This window comes from Gadus macrocephalus, chromosome 11 (genome assembly GCF_031168955.1).
Source record: "Gadus macrocephalus chromosome 11, ASM3116895v1".
Taxonomy (NCBI): Eukaryota; Metazoa; Chordata; class Actinopteri; order Gadiformes; family Gadidae; genus Gadus; species Gadus macrocephalus.
The window spans coordinates 24,558,668-24,581,397 of record NC_082392.1 but is presented as its reverse complement, the minus strand read 5'-3'; the positions used below and the strand labels follow the sequence as shown (position 1 = coordinate 24,581,397).

Below are 22,730 nucleotides of genomic sequence, written 5' to 3'. Positions count from 1 at the left end.
TCGTTGTGTGGTGAGAACTGATACAAAATCGATAACAACAACAATGCCGCCATTTTCTTTATTTTTTGTAACCTACAATAAATAAAGCAGGCTTCCAGTCAATGGAAAAATGGCTTCTCCCCACCGGCGATTGTTGTTGTTTACGATTTTCTATCAGTTCTCACCACACAACGACGTCTCATCTTTGCTCCTTGAATGTCGATATGTAATGGTATGAAGTTATTGAAACTTACTACGTGTAAAAAAGACTAGAAATTGAATGTTTATTTTTCATTGAATGTTTACATAAAGTTGCACTGGGTGCCTTTAAGGTTAAATTCTTCTAATTAGGTTAGTATCTTTTAGCTAATTTATCAGCAATTTCATTGCCATATATTCCATGGTGGGCTGGAATCCAACAGAACTGAATAACTAAACCAAGGCTTATAATATTTAAAAGAAGATGCTTTACCTCTATCACCAAATCTTCACGTATTGAATTATCTGTTATAAAACTTAGTATCTACAACCCATCTAAGAGCGGTTATTATTGTGGCCATCTGATATGTGAGTATGTGAGTATACTGATAAAGTCACCCACTCTATATCCATATCCTTTTTCAAATTCTGGAATATATATGCCAATACCACATTGTCACCAACTTAGTATCTACAACCCATCTAAGAGCGGTTATTATTGTGGCCATCTCGATTGAGTATACTGATAAAGTCACCCACTCTATATCCATATCCTTTTTCAAATTCTGGAATATATATGCCAATACCACATTGACACCATTCTATTATAGCTGATAACCAAGGTACACACTGTAATACTATAATCAAGAGGACATACAGGCAGTTCAAATAAAAAGAGATAGAACTTTATTGATCTGGAAACTTCATAAATATGTAAGATTGCTCCATATAATACCATAGTAACATAGTAAACGTATGTAGGCCTAAAAAATTCAGTTCAATGTTATTGCTTAAGAAACAGATTCCTTCCAACTAACTATTTACGAAAAATGCAATCAATAATTTATATAAAAGTAAATGTTTACATATCGACCAGCAACGAAGTTGGAGTAGCCTACCCAAATAATGAATTGTAATACACCAACATTGTCAACTGTCATACATAGCTAACCTAGGGTGACCGGGGGGGGGGGGGGGGGGGGGGGTGTAGTGTAGTGTAGATTTTTTGAGCTGTCACCGAATCTGGGAAAATCGTAGCTGTTGTGATGCTTTATAGTGTGAAAAGCAAGGGTACCCTCTGCAGCCGTAACAGAAGTGTCGGTTTTACTCACAAAAAAGTCGGTCACTTTACTCGATGAGCTCTCTCCTCTTGCTGCAGTTTTGTGTTTTGTAGAGTGCACGTGAGCTTCCAAATCGCTGCCACCTTTATTTGCCACTGACACGAAAGTGCCTGCTCTGCATGTCATGCACTCAGCTTCCGAAGCATCACGGCCGAGGCGAAAACATGGGTATTTTTTCTTTAGTTCGTCCGTGAACTTACATTTACGTTTAGGCATGACTGCAGATGTAATGTGCTGTTGTAAACAGAGTGGAAGCGGCAAGGTGCTCAATGTTGCCAGATTGGAAATGGCAAAGTAACGTACCAAAGGCTCAAAATGGTCGTATTTGGAGGATAATTATCGTGGCTCTGGCAACCCTGAGATCGGTCGCCCAATGACAGACTCTCTCTACAGTCAGCTCGCGCAAGAAGGTGGAACGTAAACCATTTCCAGAACTTGGAAGGCCGTAATAACCATAGACATATGCAATGGTAATAACTAGTAGGTTATGTGAAAGACCCAGAAACACAAATATGCGACGAGGCAAAAAAATAAATAATAATAATAATAACAATAATATATTATTTATTTTTTTGCGACGAGGCAAAATACCGGACGTTTTTGGAATCCCTGCCGGACGCATTTTTTAGGTCTCGAAAAGAGGACATGTCCGGGAAAAAGAGGACGTCTGGTCACCCTAGCTAACCATAACCCTGTCATACATAGCTAAACAAGCAAATGAAAATGAAATACCTACCAACGCAACTGATATGTTAACATTAGACAATTAACAATATTATGAAAATTACGTAGGTCTCCCATAATCATTCAGGTAATCAATACGTCCGTGCCTGTTACAGCTATTTCAATGATATGTGTGTTATATATCCGTGTTCAACGCCATTCATGTTAAGTAAAAGGACAAATCTCAGACTTTGGAAGTTAATGGAGTTAATGGAAGTTAATTCGGAAGTTAATGGAGCTGTCACACTAAATTTGTACCGGGGGCGAAATTTGTACCGGGCGCGTCATCATTACGTAATCCATTACCAACCTGCCCTGCAACAGATGATCGCGTCGTCCGTTGCCGGGAAGGTTTCAAGAAACATTCGCGCTCATGTTGCCAAAGACTAAATAACATAATACAGTTAACGGATCGCTAGATAATGTAATGTTTTGTTGGGTTCCTTAATAAACACACGATGTATCTTGGAACAGACATCAACATGCAGCGCGCCAATCCAACTGCGCATGCTCCGTGTGACGGTCTAATAACTGATGTTGATATCATTACAGATAACACTTGTTTTTACTTTATATTTGTATTGTATTTAATTGTTTAATCAAATTTAGCAAGTAAACTGAGTGTTTAAAGCAGGTCAAGGACGAAATAGCACAATACAGATAACGGATCGCTAGATAGAAGGTTTGCGAATGTTCACGTCATTCGACGCGATCGTCCGTTGCCAGGCAACGGACGAAGCGATCATCTGTTGCCAGGCAGATTTGGAGTGGATTACGTCTGGATGACGCGCCCGGTACAAATTTCGCCCCCGGTACAAATTTAGTGTGACAGAGCCGTGCACTTCAAAATAGGACCATAGCAAGGAGCCGTTTGTTTCAGTACGGCTCCTTTCAGCTGCCCACCCAACATAAACTGCTAATAAAACGCTTGAGGAGGGGTTTTGAAAAGAAAAAACTTACATTTTTTTAGAACAGGGTAGAAATATAAGTATGAGCCTTTGATTGATATCCAGACATTTTTTGCGGAGACACAATCCTGTTCCCCACTTGTATTGGAGTGGACGGCGATATCTACTTCTGGGCCACATGAAATGACGGACCCCCGTCCACTCCCAGCTTAAACAGCTGCAATACCAGGCTTGGCCTCTGAGCACTGGTGGATTGCGGAAGTATGGAGAGGGGTCTGGCTGCAGACATCCACCCACACGCTCCAGACATCCACCCACACGCACTTCCGCTGCAGACAGAAACATCCGGGACTCTCTAAATCGACGCCACTTCGACCTGGGCGGGACTTTACGTCCTACGTCACTCTCTATGGGTGTGCATGTGTGCGCAGAGCCGTCACTCGCGATGGGTGTGCATGTGAGAAAGGTTTCGGCTTTAGTGTCTATGGGTTGGTAATAACGGTTCTGATGATTTTTCTGATGGAAAAGTGGTCTTTTATTTCCATAATCTTTGTTCAGTGAACGCATAAACCCGTTTGTTAGTTAGCAGTTAAACAAAATGCGATCTCTTTGTTTACAGTTACCAACGACCAACTGATGATTTGGGGTTCGATTCCCTAGTGATGCAAGGTTTTTTCTTTCATTTTGGACTGCACACACATCGCGAGTGACGGATACTCGCACAATGTACACACATCACTGTCTTTACAATTTCTAGGCAACCGAAGTTTAAAGATTGTCAAGTGGTTAACTCTTGAATCGCATGCACTAAGACCTGATGGGTTAGTGGTCAGAGAACAACTCATTAATGCGGGGATAAGGGGTTCGATTCCTTAATGAAGCTAGCTTTTTTCTTTCATATTGGGCTGGATGTTTGCATGCCATTTTGCGTAACTGCGTGAGTGCTCACAAAACATCAACAAGTCAGCAGTGTGGTACAGGGTGATCATTTCTGATATACAGTAGGCCTACAAAAGCTGAAACTATTAGCCAGGAGTGGGAAAGATGCAGACGCAGACGTGGGAAGCAATAAGACGCACCAACACACAGTTGCCTGTTGCAAAATGGTTCAGAGTTTAATAGAAATAGTTAGGGTTAGCTGGTATGGCGTTATCTGGTATGGCAATAGTCTAATGTTAGCTTAGTTCGTGTTGTTTCGTCATGTTAATCGCTAGTAATATTAAGTCATTTGTAGAAATACAGCCTATCATCACAGACTGTAGGAATGTCACCCACCCTCCATCGCGTATGACACTGACGCTCGTAATCTGTAGTGCAAGGGAGTTCGTGCACAGATCCCTGAGACAAACGGCTACGCGCACACATGCAAACCCATAGCGAGTGACGTAGGACGTAAAGTCCCGCCCAGGTCGAAGTGGCGTCGATTTAGAGAGTCCCAGAAACATCCACCCACACGCCGGAAATTGCGTGCTGGTGGATGTCTGGAGCGCGAGTTGCACATTATTCAACAGCGCCCCCTCGGGTCACACTTTTCGGTGGGTCGCAGAATTCGGTGTAACAACGGGACTCACTGCACGCCACGAAGATGTGACGTTCAGCTCAGCTGCACTTGGAGGTTATGGTAGGTGACTATTCAAAACACAGCGATACAATTATAAATGCACGAGACTTGCATTTCTTTACCGATCTATTAGTTTCATTAAGTTTAGATTTTTTCATCAAACAAATAACAGAACGTTACACCAATATGAAGCATTTGTTGTTTTATTCCACACTGACGGTGGCAAACGCTAGCTAGGTGTCATTTTTGCAAGATAGGCAAATGTTTTTTGTAAACGTTGTGTAGCCTATAGTCGGTCTTATTAAACGATTTTAGAGATTTGTAGATGTGTTGGGAGCATAAACGATTTTAAGATTTGGACTTTTGACAGTCATCTGTAGTCCAAAACAGAGTTAAGTTGTAATAAAATAATTACCACGAATTGAATTGACGCAGCTCGTTTCGCTTTAACTAGAGTTGCACCTATCAGCTGTTCATCTCCGCAGCGGTGGCTGAGAAGGGTGATATCATTCAATAGACAAAATCGATCGTTCAATATTCGATCTGCCTGTTTAGTTCATACAATCTGTTTATAACTAAGAGATCATAGCACTTAGTTCAGTTAAAAGGGGTAAAAGAGATGAAAAATGTAATAAAACAGATAAAAGTTAATGAATTACTGTTATGTAATAGCCTATCCTGTCTCAGATTCTAAATGTTCAATGTCCCCCAGTCAATAGGGTGCTGGGGCTCAGACAGTTCATAAAACATATAATGACAGAGAGAAACAGATGTAAAGTACAGTATGAGGTAGAAATATATCTCATCATTACTTATATGCCAATAATAGTTAAAGTTGATGCTCTGAAGGGACAATAATTGCTGCACACCCCTAATAAATGTTAAGTTTTTCTATTTCAGCCATTTTCGTCTAGACTACAACCACTACTGAATTACCGGCCTTTAAATAGTTTGCTGTGCTGTGAGAATTTATCGTCTTTGATCTTAATTTTTTCTACAATTACAACATCAATTGTAACTAGAACTGCAAGCAGTTATGCAGGGGTCCAAGAAGTGTGCATTTCGCCGGCACAACGCGACAAGAAATGTGCATTTCGCCGGCACAACGCGAAGCATGTGTTTAAAACGCTACCCTGAACCTGTGGATACAAAGGATTTGACTGTGGTAGGAGTAGCGAGAAGTCAGTGTAGCGTTTTCGCGGCGAAATTTTGTAGAAGATATACAATTTCCTCGTTTATTGCGCCCCCTAATGGCGAAATTTTCCGAATTTTTTATCGAACGACAATAAGGTTAGCACCAACATGTGTGTAAAATTTGGACTCGATCCGATGTCTACTTTTGAATTTTTTGGATTTTTGATTTTCCACGTCTAATTTAGCTAATATACCAATATTCCAAACGCTACCGTTTCGTCGTCGAAAGTCGGATCAAAAAAGTGTTCGAATTTTATTTTTTGTGTGCGTCTGACGATGTCGTGTGCAAAGTTTGGTGTTGATTGGTCAAGAAATGTGGGAGGAGTAGGGAAAAGACTGTTTTGCGGTTTTCGCGATTTAGCGAAAAATATTCATGGACGCAAATGGGCGTGGCCTAGGCCAAAAGATGCAGCAGACTCCAGTGCATCTGTGTGTACAAGTTTTTGGACTCTGGGAGGTTCGGTGTGGGAGTTATAGCCCCAAACATGTTTTCCTAGGTATAGCGCCACCTAGTGACCGAAATGTCTGGATTTTGTCGTCTGCGTAGTCTACACGCACCTAGATCTAGTCATGCAATTGGCGTGTGTGCACCATTTACGGTTTGGGCTGTGGTACCACTTTTAGGGGGGTAAGTATAAAAACTAGAACTGCAAGCAGTTATGCAGGGGTCCAAGAAGTGTGCATTTCGCCGGCACAACGCAACAAGAAATGTGCATTTCGCCGGCACAACGCGAAGCATGTGTTCAAAACAAATGGGCACGGCGTGTGCCAAAAGTTGCAGCTGACTCCAGTGAATCTGTGGATATAAAGGTTTTGACTGTGGGAGGTTCGGTGTGGGAGTTATAGCCCAAAATGCGTTTTCAGAACATTCCATTGGCAAATTAAGAGACATACAATGTCTTAGTTTTTTGGCGCCGCCTTGTGGCGAAATTTCCGAAGACAATTTTCCTTTTCCAAATTACTCCCGCCCACATTAATAATTCTTGGCCATATTTTTTATATAGACTTGGGTTTTCCCCTTGATGGTTCCCTTATAGTTTGAAGAACATTCCTTTGGCCAATTAGAAGATATACAATTTCCTCGTTTCTTGCGCCCCCTAATGGCGACATTTTCCGAATTTTTTATCGAACGACAGTAAGGATAGCCCCAACATGTGTGTATAATTTGGACTTGATCCGATGTCTAATCTTTGATATTTTTGGATTTTTGATTTTTCACGTCTAATTTAGCTAATATACAAATATTCAAAATGCTACCATTTCGTCGTCGAAGGTCGGATCAAAAAAGTGTTTGAATTTATATTTTTGTGCTCGTCTGAAGATGTCGTGTGCAAAGTTTGGTGTTGATTGGTCAAGAAATGTGGGAGGAGTTGGGAAAGAACAGTTTTTCGGTTTTCGCCATTTTGCGAAAAAAAATTATAGACGCAAATGGGCGTGGCCTATGCCAAAAGATGCAGCAGACTCCAGGGAATATGTGTGTATAAGGTTTTGAATGTGGGAGGTTCGGTGTGGGAGTTATAGCCCCAAACGCGTATTCCTTGGTATAGCGCCACCTAGTGGCCGGCATGTCTGGATTTTGTCGTCTGCGTAGTCGCCACGGATCTGGATCTAGTCATGCATTTGGCAAGTCTGCACCATTTACGGTTTGGGCTGTGAGCACACTTTAAGGCAGGTAAGTATAATAAAAATAAACACTACAAAAACAATAGGGTTCCAACCTGTTGGCTTGGACCCCTAATAATAATAAAAAAAATTCTTACAAAAACAATAGGGTTCCAACCTGTTGGCTTGGACCCCTAACTAGAACTGCAAGCAGTTATGCAGGGGTCCAAGAAGTGTGCATTTCGCCGGCACAACGCGAAGCATGTGTTCAAAACAAATGTGCGTGGCCTATGCCAAAAGATGCAACTGACTCCAGTGAATCTGTGGATAGAAAGGTTTTTACTGTGGGAGCTTCGGTGTGGGAGTTATAGCCCAAAACGCGTTTTCAGAACATTCCATTGGCCAATTAGGAGATATACAATGTCGTCGTTTTCTGGCGCCGCCTTGTGGTGAAATTTTCCGAAGAGAATTTTCCTCGTGGCGAAAATTTACGATTTTTTTATCGAACGACATTTAGGTTAGCACCGACATGTGTGTAACATTTGGACTTGATCCGATGTCTAATTCTGGATTTTTGTGGATTTTCGATTTTCCACGTCTAGTTTTGCTCATGAACCAATACTCAAAACGCTACCGTTTCGTCGTCGAAGGTCGGATCAAAAAAGTGTTCGAATTTATTTTTTTGTGTTCGTCTGAAGATGCCGTGTGCAAAGTTTGGTGTCAATTGGTCAAGAAATGTGGGAGGAGTAGCGAAAAAACAATTTTGCGGTTTTCGCGATTTTGCGAAAAAAATTTATAGACGCAAATGGGCGTGGCCTAGGCCAAAAGATGCAGCAGACTCCAGTGAATATGTGGGTACAAGTTTTTGACTGTGGGAGGTTCGGTGTGGGAGTTATAGCCCCAAACGCGTATTCCTTGGTATAGCGCCACCTAGTGACCGGAGTGTCCGGATTTTGTCGTCTGCGTAGTCCGAAGAGATCTGGATCTAGTCATGCAATTGGCGTGTCTGCACCATTTACGGTTTGGGCTGTGGGCACACTTTTAGGGAGGTAAGTATAATAGGAAAAATCCTTACAAAAACAATAGGGATCCAACCTGTTGGCTTGGACCCCTAAAAAACACTACAAAAACAATAGGGATCCAACCTGTTGGCTTGGACCCCTAAAAAAAAAAATCTGCCTTTTGTAGATGCATCACTCGATTTTTAGGGATGATTCAAAGCCAGAAGTCCAACGCTGCACAACTTGCTGCACACTTTTCCACTGCCCCCTATGCCCAACTTTTAAACCAACCGTAAACACGAAGCTTCAGTGCCACCTGGAATCCCACATAAAACATTCCATTACATTTAAAGGTGATATATGTATGTGTGTAGAAAGAATATAAGAATGTATGTGTATATGTCTGTAGACAATATTTATGAATGTTTGTCTGCTTACTTTTATAAGTCACTGACTTATTTTCCTCTATCTTTTGCCTGCATTGATCTTAGACACAAAGATCAATGATAATTTCCCTAAATCTTCCACCATTCAGTCATGACAATAATCTTTTGTACAGAATGTGCCATCCTCCTAGGTGTGATGGTCTTTCATTATTTTAAGTATTTAAAGAGGACAAAATTATTCTGGTGTTCAACTCACTCAGTGTTCAACAGTTTCAGGTCCTCCTCTCTGTAGACAGACTTACCCCCTCCAGTTATGTTTCCCACCACAGTGCCGTTGTTGTCTAATTTGATGTGTTATTATCTGGATGGGCTTGTCTGCAGTCCTGGGTGTAGAACCTTACAATTCCAAGTCTTAGTTTAAAGGTTGGGTACGGAATTAGCTTTTTTGGCCATTTTTGCAAAATTACTTGAAATCCTTATCATAACCCGCTTACAGCCACTGAGTTAGAAGTACTGACATGAAAATTAAACAAGTCAATCATCTGTGGAACGGGCAGGGCTCGAAAAACTCCAGCCAATCATTTGGATTGCCACCTCGTTGCATTGGACAGTAAGTACGTCAATCAAACGGTCGTACTGCACTCCCCCTCCCCCGCGCCCCGCGCGCGACCCCTTCGTGCAGTACTCGTGACCCAGAGCTCGTGACCCAGAGCAAGCTCCTGTTTGTTGTTATCCTGCGGTAGCTACTGGAACTAGTTAATCCACATTTGGACCTAGCAGTAGAAGACAATTTCCATGGGAGACAAGACGCCACCATCCCCACCACCACCACCAGCAAAGAGAAGGAAAACTCTTTTTCAGAGAGTAATTGATAATAAAAACGCTGAAAGAGAAAAACTGAAATCAAGAATAATCCTAGGCGCTGCTTTCGAACGTTGGTGGCAACTGAAGGACGAGAAGGGTCTAAAAACCGATGCTTGTGTGGCGGTTGACATAGTTTCAAAGTTTATACCGTTTATACTCGGTAATACCGGTGTTGAGACGAGTGTATTACTCGTTGTGAAAATGTCCACACCGCAGCAACCCTAGTGAAAACCAGGACTTCCAATACAATTATATGAAACAAACTAAAAATAAAAATAAATAGTAATGATTTATGTGACCGTTTAATGTTTATAACATCTGGTGCAACCATAGCCGCGAGAACGTATTCTCAGCAGGGGGTGCTGAAAAAAAAAAACTCAGCCTGCACTAGACTCGCAACTCGTTACATTGATAAAAAAAGATATATAGCAGCGCAGCTCAATTACACCAGTGCATGCGCGCACAGTTGAAAATCGATCGTTGTGTTCACTTTCTTCACACCATGGTTCACATCCAGCTGCTCACAGAACAAGTTTAGCGCACCACCGCTACCCTCACACTTTTTCATGTAACCTTTTTTCAGCACTAGGTCATATGAGCATTAAATAAATGCTGCGTCTCAAAATGCCTTGGACAGCAGCGAGGATGACTCGCTTTGCCACGGGCCGAAACAGTTCGGAGCGACCACAGCCAGAGCGAACACAGCGGGGCAGAGGAGTGTCAGGAATAGTCTTTGGTGTAGGTGTGGGGAAAAACGGTCTGTCTAGCTACTGGACCAGATAAAATGAGACCTATATAACTATGCAGAGTTTGGATTTTATCAACAGGTTCTGCCTACCTTTTGTTGGGCGTACGCGAGGTGAGACTGCAGGAATCGGTCCGGTGCTCCGGGGTCCCGAGGTCGTGCCGCTCTCCGTCTCTCGTTTCCCAGTTGCGTGTTCAATTCAGAAAAAATCACGTCGTGGGTCACCAAATTGTGGGGAAAAACGGTCTGTCTAGCTACTGGACCAGATAAAATGAGACGGAGAGGTAATAAAGTCTATCGGCACGAGGACCTTGGATTTATTAAGTAAAGTGGCAACGGTTATACAGAGTCATAAAGCGTGAGAAATCGAATATGTCTAAGTCCCTAATCAGCGCTGATGGTTCGTCCGGAGCTTCGCCTCCGTGGAAGGTCTGCTTCAGAAGAAGGTGAAGAGTCCCTGTGTGATGCAGTCTTATGCTGTATCCTCCTCTCGATGAGGTGTGTGCGTTTGAGGTGTGTGCGGTTCTGTGTGTTTTGGCTCCCAGGCCCTGAGAGAGCTTCGTAACGGGGAGAGTTCCTCGTGTCTCCGGTGTGATAAATTAAAACGGGGAGTGCCCCCCTGAAATGTCTCGTGTGTGATAATTTAATGTGGCTCTCAGGCCCCTGGTGTGGGCAGAGGTATCTCTTGGTTCCTCCTAACGGGGAAGAGCTCTCAAAATGTCTCCTGTGTGATAAATTAATGTGGCTCTCCCGTTCTGGAGATGATACTGGTGCATTGTCTGAGTGTCCACCATCTGCCTGCCTGGGAGATGGGGCCTTCAGCTCCGGCCTTGACCTGACTATATATTATCATGTTTGTGTTGTTGGGTTAGAGCAAGAGTTGACTATATTATAATGTGTCCATGTGATGTGCTCATCAGGCTAGGGTAGGAGTTAGCTATATTTATAATGTACATGTGATGTACTCAGCAGGTTATTTTTCCCAACATATCCCCCTCAAGTCGTCGCAAGACGACTTTTACTCATTTGGGGTACGAGGGATAGGACTCCAGCACGGGACTACCATTATAACACCATTAGAAATAACAGAAAGAAGGCAAAATGATCATAAAAACAAACAACCATGAGCATGGGACTAAAACAACTCGCTGGACCTGGTGTATGGGGAAACCACGTGGGAGAAACGCTACCCATGCTTCAGACATGGGTATGCCATACACACCCCACCTAGGGGTGGCATCCACCCCGGCCTTACATCGCGAGCAGACAATACCAACAATACTGGCAGCAGATGATACACAACAAAACCAACACCAAACCATAACAACAACAACAAAATGCAACAACAAAACTAACAGTAAACAATAACGATATAAACAAAAATGCAACAATCACACAAACACTACACAATAACAATCACAGGAATGAAATGCAACCATGAAACGTGTCCCTAAATAATAATAATAATGTCAGAAAGATATGAGGTACACAACGGATGGCAATCCCCCTCAACCCATCCCTAGATGACCACACACTAAGGATGTGAGGAGGAGTTAACTGGTCGTGTAACAATAAGCAATCACACGCATGGGGTATTCAGGGTAGGCCCGGGGCACGGGAACAACTGAAACCACGGAATAGTCCTGAGCGTCATCACGGGCAGGTGGTCGCAAGGCGCCACCTGAGCATTAGACCCTTTTATTCAACTGCGCTCAGGACCTCATCTGATAAACGGGCAATCAAGGCCCCTGGAATCTCGCCCGTGTGTATCCCCGAGCTCCATCTTGTTCTCCAGCCGGATCAGGTCGGGCCCCTCTGGCGGTCCTGCGTCCAAACTCTCCGGTGTATACTCGATCCCCAGGTAAGCTTGGATGGCACCTGCTGCACCTGTAGCGCCCATCGCTCATTGGGCTCTCCATCCATCCTGTGAAGGGTTCATTAATGCCGGAGCTCTCTGCCAACTCTAATCTGAGGGACTGTAACCCTGCCAGCACCCTGGCCACCGACCCATCCGGTGCTGTGTTATTGGGGATAAAAGTACAACATGTCGTCTTCATCATCCCACACACCCCTCCGTGCTCTGCCAATAGCATATCTATATCTATATAGTCCCTTGACCTTATCCGTGGAAAAATTGACAAAACGTTGCTGATTATAGTATATATTATTTATCCAATCAACATTTTTGTTAATAGTGGACCACCAAAACAGGACTGATTCAAACCCTGCCAAAATTTGATTGCATCATTCTTGGGTAGTTCGTCGGCTCCGGGCGTGTCTGCATCTGGCTCCTCCTCTGGCCCTGGAACTTTGTGTTTCTCTTGCTGGAATTACAAACTTATGTACAACAGTTAGATGTTCAAACATATTTTCCTTAATTCTATTTCTAATTACTCTAATGGAAGTCCCTTTTGGGACCCTCAAATGTTAAGTGAAGGCATGGGTCGACCCTTAAGCATTTCATGCGGGGTTAGATGCGTCGTTCTGTTAGTTTTCATGCGATAACTCATTAGTGTCAGTCGTAGTGCATTAGTCCTTTAATTTAGTACTCTAATTTAACTTTGTTAATCTTTGTCTCAAGCGTCCCATTCCTCTCTCCACCATACCTTGTGGTCTGAGGATTGTAGACACAGACTAGTCTTTATTCGACATGCAAATGTTGAATCACTTGAGTGTTCTCTGAATAAACGTTTTGTCTGAGCTTATTTCTGACGGAATTCCAAACCTTGTCATGACTGCTCTAGTCCAAAACTTGATTACTGTAGCCGCACTTTGGTCTTTTGATGGGACTGCTTCTACCCATCTGTTGAACACTGTGGTTTTTTTTTGTTTGTTTGCAAGTATGGTGAAGAAAAAACCTTGTGTTCTAATTTTTTTTATTATTATTATTATTATTATATTATTTTTTTTATATATATATATATATTTTTTTTTTAAATTCTCCTCAATACCTCCCCCCTTGGGCAATGGTCAAAACCATGCACATTAAATGATAAGCAAATCTAAGAACGCCGTTGGTGCAACCAACGTTGAAACGTCTAACCTTAACCATCAGCAAACTAAAACCAATCTTTTGGGAAGGGAAATCGAAACCAGTATGTCCAAAACCAAAGCCCAATATGGGTGGGTTTACCATCAGCCGCCGGAGACCACGCTGTTCCAAAGTCATGCACTAAACCGAAAAACGTACATGCGTTGGTGGCCTTCTATACCACAAAGGTAAAATAAAATAAAACGCGACATGCCCCGTTCCAAGACCACCTCTGCTGCCAGAGCTGACATATCTGACTCCTGTTCCTCCTCCACCCTACACCCCAGACGGGACTTCCCATGATTGTTGCAGCTCGTCACTTCATGATCAAGTGAGCCAGTGCCCACAGCGACTCTGCCAAGTAATCGTGACTGTGCCTGCCTTAGGTCGTCCCGGGTGTCAAGGTGGGATCTTACCCGTCGTTGGCTAACCAGCCTTCCATACTGGCTCGCTGCAGGATGCCGTACCTGGAATACAATCAACCCCCACCCATATGGTAGTATAGATCGCAAAGTGGAGGGATGGAGACAGAGTCTTCAGCCCCATCTGTCCTATGCAGCCAAGCGTGCGTAATGGATACACATCAGGGAAACTATAAAACAAAAGGTAATTTATCAGAGTTAAAATTATTAAAGTGTTGCAGCAGCAGTAGTGGCATTTGAAAGGTAAACCCACTACTTCCGAATCCAAATTGACAACATAGCATGTAGGATCCCTTCCCAGCAGATGTAGCGCTAATCCCCGTCATCCTTGACCGAAGAGATTTACCCTATATTTTAATTGGTGTAGTCCTATTGTACAGTTTATCAAGATTACGTATTTACTTTATGTATATTTTTTTAATTATTATCCTCATCTTTATCATAACCATATTTATTCAATTATTCTTTCCTGTGTGAAAATAATATGAATCACTTAGTTAATAGCAACACCTTCTTTAGTCCAATTGCATTAGATTATCATCACTGTTGTCCTATTAAAGTATCAACGTTATTGTCCTTATAACCTCCTCATGAACTTTGATGTTCTTCATCCTGAATGATAACTGTGTCAGGATGTTCATCATCCTGAATAAAAAACTAAAAAAACTAAAACTAAACTTAAAGAAAAACAAATTAGCCATAATGTGAATATCCACTGCGTGTCTCCCTGTGACTCTCTCCCTCCTTCAGGAGAACACGCTCTCTCTCCCTCCTCAGTACGGGGTGCTGTTTGGTGCAAGACAACAGATAAGGGTGGAATGTGGCTTCTCTCTCTCTCTGCGTGTCTCCCTCCCACGTTGGGTGCGGCCATAACGCCTTGAAAGCGAGTGTGCTCTGGGGGCTGGGTGTGAGAGAAACCATGGGTAGTTCCTTTTCTCGGCCAGCAGAGGGGTTGTTCAGGTGAAACCTATGGACAGAGACTACAAGGAACCTCAAACATGGCAGACAGGGAACTACAAATTTATCAAAGCCTGAAAACTCAACAGAGCTCTACCTGCATTCCTTTGATATGTGGTATTTTATGGCGTATGGCCACCACACGCTTTCAGTTGAACACACTCTATATCCTTTCTCTGTACTGTGTGTTAGTGTGTGTCTCTGTACTGCCTGAATGGTGTAGCTCGACAAATGGGGGGGGAAATGTGTTCTCTCTCTCTCACCCTTCCTCACTCCCCTTAGGGTCAAGCAGCAGCTAGGACCGTTAACAGATAAGCCTGGAATGCAACATCCTCAACTCTCCATCATGGAACAAGGCCTAATAACTATCTCTCACACACAAAAAGATCCTTCTGTCCCTTCATTCACTAATAACTTTTCACTTTATTATATATAACTTAATACTGCTCCCCCTTTCCAAATTTCTATATACACAAAACTAGAAGCTGACCACCGAAATTGGTACAGGCCTCGTCAGGCCGAACCAAAACACCCTCACAGGTTCTAACTTCCATACAATTCTAGGGAGGGGAACTACAACATGATGTGGAGTAGAGGACTTCAAATATGGTGGACGGGGACCTCAAATGGGAGGACTACACATATGGGAAAGGGGATTACACTCTGGGCCTGAAAACCATACAGAGTCCCTTCTCGTGGTCCTGAAACAACCGTTCATTGTTAGAAAAACACGCACTCTATCGCTACCTCCAACTGTCTAGAGGGAAAATGGTCCCTCTCGATCGTCCTCCGACTTTAGCTCTCCTTGTCTATCTCTCTCGCTCCTTCTCACACACACACCTAAACAGACCTTTCTCACTCTGTCTCCTCTAAACGCACACACAGAGACATATCAACAGACTTCTCTCATTCTGTCTCCCGCAGACGCACACAGAAACATATCAACAGACCTTTCGTTCTGTCTCTCGCAGACGCACACAGAAACATATCAACGGACCTCTCATTCTGTCTCTCGCAGATGCACACAGAAACATATCAACAGACTTTTCATTCTGTCTCTCACAGCCTCTTACACACACAGAAACATCACCTCTTGCGTACACGCGCACACACGGAGTCGCTCACAGCCTTTCTCTCACTCTCACGCGCATACACACTGTCTCTCTGTCTCTCTCTTTCACCCATGCTCTCCTATTCTTCCACCCACGCCGACTCTCGTTCTCGACTCCGTACACACGCACTTGCTCTCTGGTCGTGAAGGTGGGGGTGAGAGGTCTCTGCTATCCCTAGTCTGCGTCAGTTCAGGTGTCTGTCCGTCAGTCCCCGCATATGCAATGAATATATGGCCAAGAAATCGTTGTGCTTCTTCGGGCGCCTCAGATTCACTTATCAAGGGCGGCGAGCCTTAGGCCTCGAGGGTGTTCTTTCACCACGCAACGAGCCTAGTTTATCTTATTCTCTCTGTGTGTCACTCATGCCCTAGGCACCGTTTCCTCTGCAAAGGGACTCTAACCCTGATAAAGGACTCTAACCTTCTTACCACATAGAATTATTTAATACACAAACAAAGAAGGGGACTCTAACCCCCCTTAAGACATAGGTGGGGACTCTAATCCCACCCGAGGGACCCTAACCCCCTTAAGACATAGTTGGGGACTCTAACCCCCTTACCACATAGAATTATTTAATACCCAAACAAAGAAGGGGACTCTAACCCCCCTTAAGACATAGGTGGGGACTCTAATCCCACCCGAGGGACCCTAACCCCCTTAAGACATAGTTGGGGACTCTAACCCCCTTACCACCGAAATTATTTAATGCCTAAACAAAGAAGGGGACTCTAACCCCCCTTAAGACATAGGTGGGGACTCTAATCCCACCCGAGGGACCCTAACCCCCTTAAGACATAGTTGGGGACTCTAACCCCCTTACCACCGAAATTATTTAATACCTAAACAAAGAAGGGGACTCTAACCCCCCCTTTAAGACATATGGTGTCTCCATTACACATCCATTACTTGGCCATCGGTAGTCTTGTATCACTATGCCCGATTCTTATAGGCCCTATGGTCTCGAGGGTATTCTTTCACCATGCAACGAGCCGATATTCGATGTGTCACGCGTTCAGGGTCAATTGGGTTTATGGGGAAATACTGGGATGCGGTCCTATTCGTCCCCACGAGATATCCCGTAGCGAACCGCTCTCACAGTCTCACCTCCTAATGTGATTCCTATATAACTATGCAGAATTTGGATTTTATCAACAGGTTCTGCCTACCTTTTGTTGGGCGTACGCGAGGTGAGACTGCAGGAATCGGTCCGGTGCTCCGGGGTCCCGAGGTCGTGCCGCTCTCCGTCTCTCGTTTCCCAGTTGCGTGTTCAATTCAGAAAAAATCACGTTGTGGGTCACCAAATTGTGGGGAAAAACGGTCTGTCTAGCTACTGGACCAGATAAAATGAGACGGAGAGGTAATAAAGTCTATCGGCACGAGGACCTTGGATTTATTAAGTAAAGTGGCAACGGTTATACAGAGTCATAAAGCGTGAGAAATCGAATATGTCTAAGTCCCTAATCAGCGCTGATGGTTCGTCCGGAGCTTCGCCTCCGTGGAAGGTCTGCTTCAGAAGAAGGTGAAGAGTCCCTGTGTGATGCAGTCTTATGCTGTATCCTCCTCTCGATGAGGTGTGTGCGTTTGAGGTGTGTGCGGTTCTGTGTGTTTTGGCTCCCAGGCCCTGAGAGAGCTTCGTAACGGGGAGAGTTCCTCGTGTCTCCGGTGTGATAAATTAAAACGGGGAGTGCCCCCCTGAAATGTCTCGTGTGTGATAATTTAATGTGGCTCTCAGGCCCCTGGTGTGGGCAGAGGTATCTCTTGGTTCCTCCTAACGGGGAAGAGCTCTCAAAATGTCTCCTGTGTGATAAATTAATGTGGCTCTCCCGTTCTGGAGATGATACTGGTGCATTGTCTGAGTGTCCACCATCTGCCTGCCTGGGAGATGGGGCCTTCAGCTCCGGCCTTGACCTGACTATATATTATCATGTTTGTGTTGTTGGGTTAGAGCAAGAGTTGACTATATTATAATGTGTCCATGTGATGTGCTCATCAGGCTAGGGTAGGAGTTAGCTATATTTATAATGTACATGTGATGTACTCAGCAGTAGTGATGGGAATTTCGATTCACTTAGAAGATTCATAGTCCTTTGAGTGAATCACTAAAAAGATCTGAATCTTTTGAGTCCTTTGAATCTGAATCAGTTTAAATTTTGTCGCTGAATGAGCCCAGCAGCCCACTCCCTAGTGCCTAATGCGCACGCTCACAGCAAACCACTGTAATGCAGTTTTGAGGATATCCAGGGGAAATACGCAAGAAGGACTTTCTCAGCGCAGGCCGAACATTATGGAACATATTTGAATATTAAAAAGGATGCATTGCAAACATCGGAGATGTCGCCAACGTGACTGCTATCTGAATTAGGAAAAAAACGTATGGATTAATTTTTTTTCTCTTCGAAGCTCGTCAAACACAGAAATATTCTGAGAGTTCACATAGTCAGCAAACAACTTTATTTTTAATAAGCCACTTTCATTTTAGTTGTTAGAATACAATCTCTCGTAAAATAATGCCTTTGTAACAAAAGAGTTTAACGATTTACATTCAGTACGAGCCCGTCCCATTTAGTATGAGTCCGTTGAGTTGGTCTTTCACCCAGCCGGATACGAGTCAGACCCATTTCATCTGAATCCTTTGAGTTAATCTTTCACCCAGCCGGATACGAGTCAGACCCATTTCATCGGAATCCTTTGAGTTAGTCTTTCACTCAACCGGATACGAATCCGACCCATGAATTCGCTCAGTCTATGGATCTGGATCTGTGTACAGCTCTGTCTACAGGAAGTTCTTATTCAACCACGCAGCTGGCAGCTCCGGGTCCATATGCTTAATCTAAGTTACTATGCAGATGAAAAACGGATGTGTTAATGTTGTTATAGACCTACAGTTTGATGACATTCGTGCATCGTTTTAATAATGTCGTCCGTAGCAGCCAGAACCGAAAGATTCGGGTTAATTTAGACCACGGACTCGTGACTCATGGGTGAATGTAAGGATTCGGTTCTTTGAATCCGATTGACTCAGATTCAACCATCACTACTCAGCAGGTTATTTTTCCCAACATAGGCTACACATCAGTACGGCCTATTTGCACTACTGTTTAGTGGCAATGCAGTGTTTTATTCTATGCCTTTTTATTTTCGTATATTATTTCAATGAATACAATTTATTTATTCATAAAAACAAGATCTGGTCTTCAAATCTTTTTTCCAAATATAGGTCGTCTTACAATGGGATTTGTGTTTATATTCGGACCAATACGGTACAGCGGGCGCTCACATGACGTTAAGCATTTCCTGGTGCATAATGTGACGCTTCAGAACCTAAAATCCCGTTTCTCCCCGTTGACACGACAACACATAACCGGCGTTTTCAGAAATCTCCACTTTGGCCGGAGTTTTTAGAAATGATCGTTTTCGGTGATAAGACAGGGCCTCGGACAGGGGGTGTTGCAGCACCCCCAGCACCCCTACTTCCCGCGGTACTGGGTGCAACTTACAGCTGAATGTAGTGCCATGTTGTTAAACGAAAACCTACGCTAGCCTGGCTCGCTCTCGCGCATCTCTGTTCGCGCTCGTGCATGATTGCGCGTCCAGGTACTTGGAATGGGTGGAGTCAGAGTCAGCGTTGAAGGAGAGGGGGTAGGACCATTTGAGTTGTGTATTTTCAAAATCTGCTGGCGTTTCGCAAATCGCATACCCAACCTTTAAGTAACTAACTGGTTGCAAAAATAATATAATTGAATATAAAATGATTCCAACTTGGTGGCATTTCATTTTCCATTAAACAGGGGCCACTTGACAACATTGTGGCTGGAGTTTCCTGGCTGTGTCAGAATGCAGGTTTGCTCAGGGGGAAGGTGGTCGAGCCCGCATTTCCGAATATGGACGCAAAAGAACAGCAGGAGCTCCTGGAAAGGATACGTTCTTCAACTGATGAAGAAGAAAAGTATCCCCTGCTCTTCACATTTGATTTTCAGGAAGACATGGAGGTCTTCCTTAACATGGCAGCTGAGGAGGATCTTCGGGTCAACGCCATGTTTCTGGGTCGCTGGGTGGACAGCCAGTGACGTGTGTGTGTGTGTGTGTGTGTGTGTGTGTGTGTGTGTGTGTGTGTGTGTGTGTGTGTGTGTGTGTGTGTGTGTGTGTGTGTGTGTGTGTGTGTGTGTGTGTGTGTGTGTGTGTGTGTGTGTGTGTGTGTGTGTTGAGGTTCTGAGTTCAGTTATCTGTTGAGTGTTCTTAATAAAGTGTTATAACGTTTACAATGTATAGATTTTTTGTATGACTTTACTTATTCACTTTGGTAACACACAGAGCTAAGTTAAAACACAGACTTGAGTTTGTCGTATTTAAATATGGGCAAATAAGGTGGTCCAGCAGCACAAGGTAAGACAATATTATAGACAATTAGAGCCAGATATTAAATGAATGATGGTTCAGAGTAAGAATTTAGGAATGCAAAAGTGCTAATAACATATGATAAATTATGTTGGAATGCAGTCGAACCTTATGATATTAAGACAACAGAATGTAACATAGCTAGACCTAATATAAATATGTCAGAAAAGGTGAAGCTAAAGGGGAATTGTTCTAACTATTCCTGTCCACTCATACATAGTATTTAAAATAATTATTAGCTTCAATCTCTGATGCCCTTCAGCTTTACAATACGAGTATCAGTTTGTGTCCTATCAAATATTAAATTGAGATGATTGCAGTATAACACAGAGGGAATTCTGAATAAGGTGTGTGTATTTACAGAAAGAGAAGAGCCATAAGCTCCAGCTTAAAGTCAACAGCGAGTGTCAGGTCTTCTGTCCAAAACCGGAAGCGTTTATCAGATTTTATAACTTAATTTATTTCGTTCATTTATGTAAACACATTACTTAACGCCCGTTCATTTATGTAAACACATTACGTAACGCCCGATTTTTATTTTATTTTCCGATTTTTATTTTTTATTATCCGATTTCCGGCGTGTGGGTGGATGTTTCTGTCTGCAGCGGAAGTGCGTGTGGGTGGATGTCTGGAGCGTGTGGGTGGATGTCTGCAGCTAGACTCTCTTGGAAGTATGCCCTATCCTGGGGGCCTGGGAAAAACCCGTTGGCTTTTTGTCAAGGGAAACCCAGGTCGACGCTCACTTCCGGGTTGGCCAACATACGTCATCCCTTCACCACTCTATACTGTAAAAACACATGTTCAAGTTGAATGATAATGCATGAATCTATTCATGCTATTCATGACAATTATTTTGGCCATGGTGGATCCAGATCTGTTCCGGAGCATTTCTGCACCTCGGGCAACAGCGCAGGGTTGCCAGGTCCTGCCTGCAAAAAACGTCCTGCCCACATACCGTTCAAAATCCACCCAAAATCTCCTAGAAGCAGCCCAAGTTGTTGTTTTAGCAGCGAAATGCATTGTGTGTGTGTGTGTGTGTGTGTGTGTGTGTGTGTGTGTGTGTGTGTGTGTGTGTGTGTGTGTGTGTGTGTGCTAACCATGGTGCTAACACGCTATTTTATGTTGAAATGCGACGTAATCCAGTGTTCACGAAAACGTACACTGTCAACGTATGCTTTTGGCGACTGGGTTGGCTCTCAGATAAACGTGTTTCACGTCACAGGGTTTGGGAGGAAGAGGCGGGCCTTCTGAGAGGGGGTTCCGGGGGTTTCCTTCCGGGCGGGAGTTGTGGTTGTTGTAGTTTTCCGGTGGAGCTGTGCCTGCCTGTCCGATTGTGGAATCCAATAAACCTGCTATCAAGCTTACTTCGCTGAATACCTCGCCTGAGGTTATTACAATATCATTAAAAGTTACATAAAGTAACGGTTTAATAACACAAACGCAGGAAACACGTGAGCTGCTAGTTTAGCGAAAGCAGCGTCCCTAGCAACCTGACGTCGTTGAAACATGCGAGCGAGCCGATTAAATCTTCCTAATAACTATAAAACTAAAGATCAGACACAATCACTGACTGAAGATTATGCAAGTAAAGATTATATTTCTCGCTAGAAATGTTATTAGAAACACGTTTAACGGTGAATCGATCCTAAAATATTGCATTTCCCATTCAGATAATAAAGATGAATAAAGATCATACACATTCACTGACTGAAGATTATGCAAGGAAAATGTAAATTTCTCGCTAGAAATGTCATTAGAAACACATTTAATGGTGTATCTGTCCTAAAATATTGCATTTCCCCTTCAGATAATAACGATTAATATGGCTACGTAACAATTTCACCAAATGCTAGGAGAACGTATCGCTGTTGGTGCAATTCCCCCATTCATTTCGAATGGAGAAGGACGCGTGTTCAGGGTGACGCTTTGGTCAGGCAAAGCGTCACCCTGAACACGCCTTGCGATGTGGACAGATGTATCTATTTTACGCCTTGGCGTGATACCGGGTAATGTAAGTATAATAAAGTGTATGGGCGTTGTCCTTATACCGGGTTGTATCCTTATATCCTTATAGCCTACTCATCAAATGAATAGATTTAGCAAAATTTTTTATTTTTTCCAACCGTTGATTTGAGTTTTGATCTTAAATCATTTACACCTGAATAAAATGGCTAAAACCCTAAATGCACAGAGCAAAAACATATATGTGGCATACATACCTCCCGCGACCTGTAGAGGCGCTCGTTTATGATACGCTCCAGTGGGTCGTAATCCGTGGCAGTACAAACGACCTATACGGTCGTAAAATTTTGCGGACTTGTTGCAATAGTAGCCTGCACAAAGGGACCCCCGGTGTGTTCTGTCTGTCTGTCTGTCTGTCTGTCTGTCTGTCTGTCTGTCTAGAAATCTGTTCTCTCTCCATAAATATATTCCCTTAAAGATCCATCTGTTTCAAATGAAAACAATGTTTTGGCAGCTACTTATTCAGCCAATGGTGCAAGTATAATTGTCACATTTCACTAGTCAATAGC

General features: G+C 43.3%; 2 long non-coding RNA genes across 2 annotated transcripts; both read right to left on the bottom strand.

Annotated features, from left to right (window-relative positions):
* Positions 1-841: 841 nt before the first annotated feature.
* On the bottom strand, positions 842-2,257 carry LOC132468305 (uncharacterized). Its single transcript, XR_009528199.1, has 2 exons — positions 1,984-2,257; positions 842-1,129 (listed from the first exon to the last, which is right to left on the bottom strand). It is a non-coding gene; the product is annotated as an uncharacterized LOC132468305 (long non-coding RNA).
* A 6,818-nt stretch (positions 2,258-9,075) lies between these two features.
* Positions 9,076-19,523, bottom strand: LOC132467342 (uncharacterized). The gene is made up of 2 exons (XR_009528006.1): positions 19,336-19,523; positions 9,076-9,525 (listed from the first exon to the last, which is right to left on the bottom strand). It is a non-coding gene; the product is annotated as an uncharacterized LOC132467342 (long non-coding RNA).
* Between the last annotated feature and the right edge of the window lie 3,207 nt (positions 19,524-22,730).